Source organism: Podarcis filfolensis (genome assembly GCF_964270895.1).
Source record: "Podarcis filfolensis genome assembly, chromosome: 6".
NCBI lineage: Eukaryota > Metazoa > Chordata > Lepidosauria > Squamata > Lacertidae > Podarcis > Podarcis filfolensis.
The window spans coordinates 89,150,794-89,164,311 of record NC_139609.1 but is presented as its reverse complement, the minus strand read 5'-3'; positions in this window follow the sequence as shown (position 1 = coordinate 89,164,311).

Here is a 13,518-nt window from a genome sequence, read left to right as displayed (position 1 = left end):
GATCCGACCTGATCCGTAACTGAACCAGAGTATGCATAATTTAAGCTGCTGCTCATCTGCAAGCCCACATGGTGTAAAGTTGGGTGGATGTGTCAAATTCAGTTCCTCTCTTGTTAAATACCCTAAGTAAAGTTTGTAGAAGAAAGCAGCGATTTGTTTGCTTTAGAAATTAATAAAACCTTTTGTCAAAGTCAAATATAAATACACAATTTGCTTCTAAATTCAGAAAATAAACTAAGGGAATTCAGTTACCGGGCTCTGGTATACGGTTTCAAATAATGCAAGGTTCAGTGAACTTCACTGAAACCCTAAGAGAGTTTAATCTAGTTACTAAATCCAATCTGGAATCAATGCAGATCAAATTTCCTCACTGCGATCTCGTAAACAAATTGGGAAGTTGTTGTGAGCAAGAAACCCACAACTTAATCCATTATCTCAGTTTGAATCCTGAAAGAATAAATGAGCATGTCCCAAGCCAATAGTGTGGGACACGGGTGGCACTGTGGGTTAAACCACAGAGCCTAGGACTTGCCGATCAGAAGGTTGGCGGTTCGAATCCCCGTGATGGGGTGAGCTCCCGTTGCTCGGTCCCTGCTCCTGCCAACCTAGCAGTTCAAAAGTACATCAAAGTGCAAGTAGATAAATAGGTACCGCTCTGGTGGGAAGGTAAATGGCGTTTCCATGCACTGCTCTGGTTCGCCAGAAGCGGCTTAGTCATGCTGGCCACATGACCCGGAAGCTGTACGCCGGCTCCCTCGGCCAATAAAGCGAGATGAGCGCCGCAACCCCAAAGTCGGTCACGACTGGACCTAATGGTCAGGGGTCTCTTTACCTTTACCCTTAAGCCAATAGTATCATTCCATATTTGGTTGCTATCTCCTAGATTTGGTTTTTAAAACTTGGGCTTAACCCCACCCCCAATAGTGGAATTCATCTGCAAAAGTTCTGCAAAATGCAGCAGTATCAAGTCTCTCTTCCTGAATGAACCTACAGAGCAGGATCTGTCAGTTAAGTTAAATGTTCGCCTGAAGGGATAACCAACCGTCATGCGAAAGACATATTTTGGAAAGGATCTCTACCTATCTGCAGGCGAGCAATTACACCAGGAGATGGTACACCTGTGGTACTTAATCTTTTACAACACTGGGTATAATTGCAACTTTCACACGCACACTGTGCTTTTTAAGACCTGGGGCAAGAGGCTCAGAGCTCCATGTGTCTGTGATCTCATAAAAAAACGAAGACCAGGCTCCTTGTCTTTAATAGCTGCTTAGTGGGGAGAGACTTGGGAGATGTCTCAAATGTTGCAGATGTGAGAAAAGCAGTTAAAGGGCTAAATTCTTTCCTTTGCCCAACAAATGTTAAATGTTCAGGAGCTGTGGCCTGCTTTGCTTCTGGTTATCGCCCGAAGAGTGACCCAGTTAGAGCTGCTAACTTTTGGGCTAGATCTTTCTCCTGTGCACTTGAGAGCAGCTGAGTCTGCAGGCACAAGGAGGTAATAGTGCTTTCCTCCCAGCTTTCAAAACCCGTTCCACAGATCAAACTGCTCTTAAAGACAAAGGCGCAGACAGACCGGGCCAGGTTTTTTTCTTTTCTGTTTATCTGGCAATCCTGGGGCCTGCAAATTTCTTCGAGCGAACGTCAAATCATTTCTCAAAACTCCTAGAATGGAGCTCCATGATCAATTTGCCCTTGTGTGTTGTCAGCAAATAGTTCTCTCATACACAGACTTTTTGTTTAAAAGATGCTCTGTCCTACTTCTCTTCTACTGCGGTAAAAACGAAAAAGATTGCACAGGGCTCTTTCTGAAGTGGGTCGATGCGCATTAAAATGACAAACGTGGTTCGATGTCAAGGTCTGTCAAGTGATGCACATGCGTGGCGGGGCGGGATAATAATACCGATTTCATAAACATGCTAATGGGATTTGAAAGCTGGTGGTGACTGCCAAGGATCTTGGGGTCACGGTAGATAGTTTGATGAAGATGTCAATCCAGTGTACAGCAGGGACCCCTGACCCCTAATGGTCCAGTCGTGACCGACTCTGGGGTTGCGGCGCTCATCTCGCTTTATTGGCCGAGGGAGCCGGCGTACAGCTTCCGGGTCATGTTGCCAGCATGTCTAAGCCGCTTCTGGCGAACCAGAGCAGCGCACGGAAACACCGTTTATCTTCCCGCTGGAGTGGTACCTATTTATCTACTTGCACTTTGACGTGCTTTCAAACTGCTAGGTTGGCAGGAGCTGGGACGGAGCAACGGGAGCTCACCCCGTCGCGGGGATTTGAACCGCCGACCTTCTGATCGGCAAGTCCTAGGCTCTGTGGTTTAACCCACAGTGCCACTCACGTCCCTTTCAATCCAGTGTACAGCAGGTATGAATAAATAAAAAAGCAGATTCAGTGCTAAGGACTATTAGTATCAGTATCATAAAGCTGTTGTAGAAATCTGTGGTGCAGCCATACTTGGAATATCAGGGGCTAGAGCAAGCCCTGAATGAAGCATTGTTCCAATGTTGAAGGCTTTATAGAAAAAAGTGAATAAGGGGTGGACAGGATAGAGGTGAATAAAATTACACGTGGTTTGGAGAAAGTAGATAGGAAGGGGTTTTTCTCCCTCTCATAACCCTAGAGCCTGGAGTCATCCAGTGAGGCTGATTGTTGGAAGATTCGTGACAGACAAAAGAAAGGACTTTTTCACACAGCACATACAGTTAAACTATAGAATTTGATCCCACCAGAAGTAGAAATGGCTAGCAGCTTGGACAGCTTTCAAAGAGGGTTAGACAAATTAATAGAGGGCAAGGCTTTCAATGGTTGCTAGTCACACCGGCTGAGGACCACAAATAGTTCTCATGTTCGGCCTGCGGTCTTCCCATAGATGCCTAATTGGCCACAGTAAGGACAGAATGTTGGACTAGATAATACTTTGATCTGATCCAGTCGGCCTCTTATGTTATTAAGGGAACCCAAAAGTAGGTAGAGCAAGAGATTCATAATCTCAAGGTCGTGGGCTTGAGCCCCAGAGTTTGGATTTTGGATTTGATATCCCACTTTATCACTACCCTAAGGAGTCTCAAAGTGGCTAACAATCTCCTTTCCCTTCCTCCTGAGTGAGGCTGAGAGACTTCAAAGAAGCAGCTGCATGTGGAGGAGCGGGGACACGAACCCGGTTCGCCAGATTATGAGTCCACTGCTCTTAACCACTACACCATGCTGGCTCTCGCTGCCCAGGTTTGGCAAAAGATTCCTGCATTGCAGGGGGCCGGACTGCATGGCCCTTGTGGTCCCTTCCAATTCTACAGTTCTACGAGTCTATGATAAACAATCAAGACAATATCAAAACCAACATTGTGATGAAAAGCAATTGACTTACATTAGACATGAAGGAAACATGATACTGCAATAATTGAAATAACAGTTAAAACAGATTGTTGGTTCAACTTCTCGCAAAAGCATCCTTCACCATGCACTGGGAAGCTTACCGTATTTTTTGCTCTATAAGACACACTTTTTCCCTCCTAAAAAGTAAGGGGAAATATGTGTGCGTCTTATGGGGCGAATGCAGGCTGTGCAGCTATCCCAGAAGCCAGAACAGCAAGAAGGATCGCTGCGCAGCACTCCCTCTTGCTGTTCTAGCTTCTGGCTTAGCCGTGCGAAGCCTCTTCAGGGCCCAGGGAGCCTTCATCCCGCTGCGCAGCGATCCCTCTTGCTGTTCTGGCTTCTGGGATTCAGAATATTTTTTTTCTTGTTTTCCTCCTCCAAAAACATGGCCAGGAGTGACATGGCCAGGAAGGTGCCTTACACCAACTAAGACCATTGGTCCATCTAGATTAATATTGCCTGCACTGATTGGTAGCAGCACTCCAAAGTTTCAGACAGAATACATTCCCCAAACCTAGCTAGAGATGCCAGGGATTGAATTTGGGACCTTCTGCATGCCTAGCTCTGCCACTAAGCACTATATAAGAGGGCATTCCACAGCTTGTGGTCAAAGTTTGTGCTTCCCCACCAGAAATCAGTTTTTGGAGGCACTCACAAGAGCTCAGGTGCTGGATGTTGTGTATGGGGGAAAGGCAGTTCTTAAGCTATCCAGTCACAAGTAATTTCAGCTTTAAAGGGCAAGAAGAAGCACCTTGAACTGAGCCAAGGAATGAATTGGTCATCGATGCAGATGAAACAGGACTGCAGTTATGTGTTCTGCCCATTTCAGTTAATAGTCTAGAAGCAGCATTCTGGCCCAACTGAAGTTTCTGGAAACTTTTCAAGGGCTTTTTGCCCAGGCATCATGTTCTATGCTTAAAATAGACATCGTCCTCTGCATGCTGAGAGAAATAGTTATCAGGCTTCCCCATGGAGCACTGAGGAATTATCAGCATTCACAGAACAGATTGATGATGTGCATTTAAGATATTTTGAACATTATTTTCATTTGTGTCTGAAGTGGAACTCTTAGGCAAAGCCCAGGTATTGTTCTCCCATCAAGCCATTATGTATTTATTGAATTCCTGAGACAAGCATATTCTTATCCATTATAGTGATAGAAATTCTTGAACCATCTATATGAATGCTAATGATACAGAAGTTTGAATTAAAGGGTTCCGGTGCTCGTGGGATAGCTTCTCCCTAGGCTATCTCTGTGAAGTTCAAATTGTGTCTTCCTCAGTTTCCTGAAAAGTGAAGAACTGATTTTCCCCATCACTGAGAAGCAAGCCAGAAAGTTGCTTTCTGGTTTCCCAAGTTGCTAACATAGTATTCAATGACCATATCCCATCGCTGCATGGATTCCTCTTTGCTTCCCCCATCTCCTCCCCATGTGCATGCCCTGTGCCCTCCCCAAATCTGCTCCAGAGGGTTTGGGGAACCCCCTAGAAAAAATGGGGGTGCATGGGGGGAGAGAAGAGGGGAGAATGTCCTGATGCTCAATGAGAAATCCTTGCAAGAGGCTTAGTAGTTCATTGGATTCCATCCACACAGAGTCTCTTCAGTTTTCAAAATGCTAGTGAGCACTGAGTGCATCACTATAGTAATAGCAATAATAATAATAGCAATAATTTATTTGTACCCCACCCAGCTCCTCTAGACTGCTATCTCATCACAGCACTCCACAAGTTATCTGCTCAGGACCGGACATGAAAATGAGTAAAAGGTAAAGGTAAAGGTACCCCTGACCGTTAGGTCCAGTCGCGGACGACTCTGGGGTTGCGCGCTCATCTCGCTCTATAGGCTGAGGGAGCCGACGTTTGTCGACAGTTTTTCCGGGTCGTGTGCCCAGCATAACTAAGCCACTTCTGGCGAACCAGAGCAGCACACGGAAACATCATTTACCTTCCCGCTGGAGTGGTATCTCTTTATCTACTTGCACTTTGACGTGCTTTCGAACTGCTAGGTGGGCAGGAGCTGGGACTGAACAACGGGAGCTCACCCTGTCGCGGGGATTCGAACCGCCGACCTTCCAATCAGCAAGCCCTAGGCTCAGTGGTTTAGACCACAGCGCCACCCGCGTCCCTACGAAAATGGGTATATTAGTGAAAATAACTTACGGAAATGCATCACGTTGTGGGGGGGATTGCTTGCAGAAATGTGTGTGATAGTCAAAACTACATGCAAAAATGTATATTAGGAGAAAGTTGCACTAAAAGGAAGATGAATCTTCATAAGGACTTTTTTAAAAATGCAAATTCTTGCATAAAGGCAGAGAACTGAATTTCAGATGGGAAAAATGAGAGACAACTGAAATGAACGCAGATTTGCGTATGGCTAGTTAGGAGCACATTAAAAACAACCGGCATACGTCTTCTGCAGTCCATTGTGCAGTTTAAGATCAGCCATCCATCCAGATATTTACAGGTAACTCACAATTTTCACACATTTAACTTGTACATATTCAGCTTTGCACACTCGGCAAAATAAATAGTGAAAGGGGGCAAGCGTCGGGCAGAGGGGGAGGCTTGGCCGATCCCACCCACCATTGAACCCGATACATTTTGGCTATATGCGATTTTGGCTTTACGCTACATCCCCAGAACGTAACCCCTGTGTGAGCTGAACGTTGCTTGTACAGTCATACCTTGGGTTACAGATGCTTCAGGTTGCGGTTTTTTGGATTACGGACCACCGAAACCCAGAAGTACCGGAACGTGTTACTTCCGGGTTTCAGAGGTCGCACATGCACAGAAGCGATAAATCACGCTTTGTGCGTGTGCAGAAGCTCTGAATCGCAACCCGCATGTGCGCAGATGCGACACTGCGGGTTGCGAACGTGCCTCCTGCACGGATCACGTTCGAAACCTGAGCATCCACTGTACATGTTTCTGTAGTTTCTGAAAACAGTAATCCAGAGAGCTACTTGGTGTGCTCACAAGCTTACGCTTACCCTGTGGAACTTTTCACTTGTAACACTAGCTATAAAGGAGCACTGAGCTCTTGTGCCATTCCCACTTCTGCATGGCCACCATACTTCCTTGCCCTGGCTCAGCCAGGGATAGTTGCCACAACTCCCCCAACTCTGCTGAGGTCTGCAAAATCTGCCCCTTTACATATCTCCGTTGAGCATGGAGGAGCAAACAGAGCCCCACTCCCAATGGACGGTGCTAGTTAAATCCGCAAAGCAACATCTGTTGCAACATCTGTTTCCCCAATAGCAAGCAGTAACCCCAGCTCAATGCAGACTCCTGTTTCTGAGTCCTTTGCTGGGTACATTCTGTTGCATTCCCATTTAAAAAACCAAAAACAAATTACCTTGCTGAAATTAAAAGTCCTACAACCCACATCACCCCATGAATATAATCCTAAAATTAATTTGTGAGGTAGGAGAGGAAGACACACCATAAGTAGAATCTGAACTCGGGACATCTCTTCTTCCATTAGCTTTATGACAGGGAAGGTAGCTGATGGGGCTTTAATGCTCAGCCAGTTAGAGACTTCCCCTGCATGCAAAGACAGTCTCTGGCAGATTGAGCAGAGAAGACCAATAGTGAGTCCAATGGTTAAGAAGGCAGTTTCTGTGGGATGTGACACATAGATAGCAGTCAAGTACAACATTCCTAGAGTGGACATGAAAGGGGATGTTTGCTCCAGTCAGTAGAAAACTTCCTGTTTCCTCCTGAGGTGGGACAAACGTCCTCTGCATGTAAATAGAGGTGGGCGTGACCTTACTTGCCCAGGTATCAAAAGGGGCAAGGCAAGCACCACTCTCTCTCTTCTCCATCTTGCTTTCAACGAGTGAACAGCAGTCACTGCCTATCTGCAGTCACTGGGACTAACTCCCATATGGGGTAGTTCCATGTGTATATACTTTGTAACATAAGTCTGCCTTCAGGGATCCATCTGTGAACTGAATGTGTGAGTAAACTTATTTTATAATACTACACATGATTGTGTCATGTCTATTCTTTTTAAGGCGGAGAAAAGGGGATTACCAGGAATCCTATATTGAGAAGCTTAAACAAGCTTGCAACAAGCTAACCACTGTGTGTTTAAAAGGGGGAATGCACTCTGCTAAGTAAAGGGACTTGCTAATGCAAGTTAGGAAGGATATTATTAAACAATATACAGTGGTACCTCAGGTTACAGACTCCGCTAACCCAGAAATAGTACCTCGGGTTAAGAACTTTGCTTCAGGATGAAAACAGAAATCAGGCGGCAGCGGCACGGCAGCAGCGGGAGGCCCCATTAGCTAAAGTGGTACCTCAGGTTAAGAACAGTTTCAGGTTAAGAACGGACCTCCAGAACGAATTAAGTTCTTAACCCGAGGTACCGCTGTATCCTCTCCTGCCTCCCTGAACATTCCCACAGTTTCTGCACATGCTGTCGAGGGAAGTTGGAGGCAGATGGGGCACATCAACTTGGGAAGGTAGCCCTCTTGGAGAAGGAAGACTCTGCTGCTTAACCTCTGCTGCCTTGCAGGATATCTTCAGTAGAAGAAAAGGCTAAGGAGGAAGCCCTACACAAATCCAGAGCGGAGTCCCTAAGGCAGTTGGATGGCATCTTGCATGCCAGCAACTCCTGCAGCCAAGATGGCAAACGTATTGCTCTGCTTTCCTTTGGACCACACCAGCAATGCCAAGAGGGGAGTCTTGTCGTCTTGGCAACCCAGGACCTCCCTACACACTGCCCAGGCTTGCACCCCAGGGATGTCGCTTCAGTGCTGCTAATGCAGCAGATTGACTTCACCTCCAGAGGTGCAGTCCATTGTCTCTCAAGGCAGAGGCCGACAACAATGGCAGGGAAGTTTCTGACACTGACTGACGGAGCTGGTGCAAACAGTCCTGCTCACAAAGTCCAGAAAACAAGGCTGATCCCAGGGGAGACAGGGAAAGGAGACATGAATGACCTGAATAAACCACACAGCACTTAGGTTCTAGATGGGCTGTTTGCTGTGGTGGGCAGGCACATAGTCCATGGCAGAGGTTAGGAATCTGTGGTCCTGCCTCCAAAAGCTGTTTGGTGGAGACAGGACAAAGCTCAGTGGTGCATGTAGAAGATCTCAGGTTCAATTCTCAGCATCTCCCCTAGAGGACTGCTGCCAGTCAGTAGATACAGTACTGAGCTAGGTAGATCAATGGTCTGGCTCGCTATAAGGCAGTTTTGTGTATCCCTAACTCCAGTCTTCTATGGGAGCTGGAGTCCAGCAACCATGGGAAGACCACCGGTTCCCCAATCCTGTTGTAGGTAGTCTGAATGAACAGAAATCCTCTAGTGAGCCTGCAGTGATGTCCCTGGGCTTGTCTAGCTAGCAGGTGGGTACATGAGGGAGAGACTCCATCAGGCAAGGCCTCCTTCCACCTGCCTTGCCCCACCCTCCGACCCTAGGAGTCCTCATAAGGGAGATGGTCCTAGAGGAAGAACTGTGAGGGGAGAGACTCCATCAGGCAAGGCCTCCTTCCACCTGCCTTGCCCCACCCTCTAGCCCTGGGTCTCCTCATAAGGAAGCTGTTCCTGGAGGAAGAACTGGGAGGGGAGAGACTCCATCAGGCAAGGCCTCCTTCCACCTGCCTTGCCCCACCCTCTAGCCCTGGGTCTCCTCATAAGGAAGCTGTTCCTGGAGGAAGAACTGGGAGGGGAGAGACTCCATCAGGCAAGGCCTCCTTCCACCTGCCTTGCCCCACCCTCTAGCCCTGGGTCTCCTCATAAGGAAGCTGTTCCTGGAGGAAGAACTGGGAGGGGAGAGACTCCATCAGGCAAGGCCTCCTTCCACCTGCCTTGCTCTACCCTCTGCTTCTCAATGTGTATTGTATTGTTTTATGTATTGTGGCTTGCCATTGTTTTATTAATTATAGTTTAGATATTATTGTAACTGTGGAGTGGATTTCTGTTTAACTTTGATATGTTGATATTATTATTTTATACTATTCTAATGATTGTTGAATGTTACTTTTTTGATGGAGGTTGCCTATTTTAAAGTTATGTTTTATTATCACATTTTTCTGTTGCATTAGATTGTGATAAAATGTACATTTTTTTGTTTCTTCAGCTTGTAAACCGCCTTGAGTATTGTAAGATAGAAAGGCGGTATACAAATTAAAAATGATAATGATAATGATGATGTGTAGAGGTGACACTGTTCTGATGAAAACAGAGCAGTCCCCGCCTCCCCGATCCAGACTGTAACTGGGCTACAGCTCCTTCAAGAAATGCATAGAAGGGTGATTTTCTGAGTTGCGGCTTCTAGCATCACAACCTGTGACTTCCAACCCCAAGGGATCAAAGCATGACAGGAGTGTCAGATCCTGATCCAGCCCAGACAGGCACTGTGCTGCAGGATTCTAGAAGGTCTGATTGTTTACCCAGTGAGCTACCATAGGGGCTTTGCATCATGCTTGTCGTAAAGATCTGGAGAGAGTTTACCTAAAGCCTACATGAGAAGCCAGTAAGTGTCCAACACTCCCAAGTCCTTCACAATCTTGTAAAATGCTTTGTATTTAAACTGAGTATTAAACAGCCCAGTTTAATCCTAGCTCCGAACTACCACCGCCCCCCCCCCAATATCCTTCACTGCTTGTGAGGAGCTGCTGTCAAGCATCCAGGAATCCCAGGAGAACACACCACACAAGAGAAATATTGGCCTGTCATCCGTGGATTTAGCACTTATGCAACACCTCAGTGAAATAAAAAGATAGTTGTTACTTTTCTGCTCTTCGCTGGAATGTAAAAAGCTGCCTTTTGGAGAATCGAAGCACTGATACAATGAATTCACTGCAGACAAGCACAAGTTTGTAATTACCGTATTTTTTGCTCTATAAGACTCACTTTTTCCCTCCTAAAAAGTGAGGGGGAATGTGTGTGCGTCTTATGGAGCGAATGCAGGCTGCACAGCTATCCCAGAAGCCAGAACAGCAAGAGGGATTGCTGTTTCACTGCGCAGCAATCCCTCTTGCTGTTCTGGCTTCTGAGATTCAGAATATTATTTTTCTTGTTTTCCTCCTCCAAAAACTAGGTGCGTCTTGTGGTCTGGTGCGTCTTATAGAGCGAAAAATATGGTAACCTATTTGGACCATAGAATCATAGAATCAAAGGATTGTGGAAGGGGTTCCCAAGGGTCATCTAGTCCAACCCCTGCCATTAGGCTTTGCCCTTTGTGTATTTGCCCTTCCCAGAGTCGGCAGAATGAGATGAGTGCCTCAGGCAGCAAACGCTGGGGGCAGTGTAGCAGGAATAGCCACACACTTCTGTTGGAGATCAGCGTTGTGTGTGCCATGTCCAGCACCCCTACCAGTGGAGAGCTACCTCACACAGCTGATCCCTGCCGAAGCTTCGGGCGTTTCAAAACACCGTGCAGGACTCTGTGTAAGCCCTGCATGGTGCTTTGAAGTCCCAGCTTCATGACTTCAAAGCACACTATCGCATGATGTCACTGTGATCTCAGGTGACTGACAAGTGGGCAGCCCCACCCTCCCTTCAGATTTGGCTAGATGCGATAAGGATTATGACTCGCAGCCCAAAGGTTCCCCCTACCACTGCTATGCGGATAACAAAGCCCCATTTCCCCTACCCCTTTCTCCTGCGGTGTGTTCACAATTGCACGTGCATTTTACCAGACTGTCACCAGGGAGACCTGTGTCCATTCCCCATATCCAGCTCACATGCAATGACTGCTCAAGGAATGCAACTTCTTGTTCCTTGACCAAGGAATGAGAGCTAGCATTTGTTGATCCAAGTGGAGAGGGGAGGCAGTTGGATGAGGAGGCACACAGAGGACTCCTATTCCTTGCAATAGCTTGGAGGATGCTGGGAGTCTTCTTCTTTGGCGATCACTCGTAGCCAAGTAAGATTGTCTTCCATAAACACGGTTTTAACAATGAGTCCATAAGTGACTGTAGAGGCCAATTCTGAATACACACGTCCTTCCACAGTGGGGACATTGGTTTCCGGGTGGAAGTTGATCACGGTGTGGATTTGCCAAGTGTGCCTTCCTCTTAGCACGTTTCTCCCTTGTGTCCTGAGTTCGAGTGTCTTCAAAGCCCATGACACCTTGGCTGTTCTCCAATTGGAGCGCTTGCAGGCCAGTGTTTCCCAATTGTTGGTGTTTATACTACATTTTTAAAAATTTGCCTTGAGACAGTCTTTAAACCTCTTTTATTGGCCACCAGCATTACGCTTTCCATTTTTAAGTTCAGAATAGAGTAGTTGCTTTGGAAGACGATAATCAGGCATCTGCACAACGTGACCAGTCCAATGAAGTTGATGTTGAAGAATCATTGCTTTGACACTGGTGATCTTTGCTTCTTCCAGTACACTGCCATTAGTTTGTCTGTCTTTCTAAGTGATGTATAAATTTTTCCGGAGACACCATTGATGGAATCTTGTTGATGGCCTTTCAGCTGATTCCCTGGTGGCCCACTGGAATGTGGAGTTAACCAGGGCTATTGACTGTTTGGCTCCGAAGCGCCCTCTCCGATTGCATGGAGCCCGGACAGCCCTGTGGTTTTCCACGGATCTGAGGGCAATGAAACAATCGTTGAGACGGCTAGAGCGCCGGTGGCGGATAACTCATTCCGAATCTGACCGGACACAGGTTAGAGCTCAACGTCGAGCCTACCAAGTGGCGATAGCGACGGCGAAGAAGAATTTCTTCGCCGCCTCTATTGCATCTGCAGAAAACAGCAGCAGGAGACTTTTTCAGGTGGTTCACAATTTAGCGGAACCACCTGCAACATCGGGGCCCAGTACGGGCCACATGTTCTCCTGCAATGATTTTGCAAAGTTTTTTGCAGATAAAATCGCTCAGATTCGGGAAGAAGTAGACTCCACCGTGGGAGCAGGGCCGGGGCGGGAGAGTGCTAGAGTTCTGTCTAGTCAAGTTGAGTGGGATCAATTCCAATCTGTTACCTCCGAGGATGTGGACAGGCTGCTTGGACGAGTGAAACCAACCACCTGTCTCCTGGATCCTTGCCCATCCTGGCTTATAAAAGCTAGCCGGGAAGGACTGGGCGATGGGCTTCGTGGGGTGGTGAATGCTTCCCTCCGTGAGGGAGCCTTCCCAGACCCGCTGAAAGAGGCGGTTATTAAACCGCTTCTTTAAAAACCATCTTTAGATGCGGCCACGATGGCCAACTATCGCCCAGTCTCAAATCTTCCATTCTTGGGCAAGGTGATTGAGCGAGCGGTTGCCGAACAGCTCCAGGCACGCCTGGAAGAAATGGACCATTTGGATCCCTTCCAGTCGGGATTCAGGCCTCATCATGGGACTGAAACTGCCTTGGTCGCACTGGTTGATGATCTCCGGCGGGCTAGGGACAAAGGTGAGAGCTGTTTCCTAGTTCTGCTGGATCTCTCAGCGGCGTTTGATACCATCGACCATAACATCCTTCTGGACCGTCTTCAGGGGCTGGGAGCTGGAGGCACTGTCATACAGTGGGTCCGCTCCTTCCTCCTGGGCCGTGTTCAGAAAGTGGTGGTGGGGGATGAGTGTTCAGAACCCTGGGCTCTCACTTGTGGGGTGCCTCAGGGTTCTGTCCTCTCCCCCATGCTTTTCAACATTTACATGCAGCCGCTGGGAGAGATCATCAGGAGGTTTGGGCTGGGTGTTCATCAGTATGCAGATGATACCCAGCTCTACCTCTCTTTTAAATCAGAACCAGTGAGGGCGGTGAAGGTCCTGTGTGAGTGTCTGGAAGCGGTTGGAGGATGGATGGCGGCTAACAGATTGAGGTTGAATCCTGACAAGACAGAAGTACTGTTTTTGGGGGACAGGAGGCGGGCAGGTGTGGAGGATTCCCTGGTCCTGAATGGGGTAACTGTGCCCCTGAAGGACCAGGTGCGCAGCCTGGGAGTCATTTTGGACTCACAGCTGTCCATGGAGGCACAGGTCAAATCTGTGTCCAGGGCAGCTGTTTACCAGCTCCATCTGGTACGTAGGCTGAGACCCTATCTGCCTGCAGACTGTCTCGCCAGAGTGGTGCATGCTCTGGTTATCTCCCGCTTGGACTACTGCAATGCACTCTACGTGGGGCTACCTTTGAAGGTGACTCGGAAACTACAACTAATGCAGAATGCGGCAGCTAGACTGGTGACTGGGGGCGG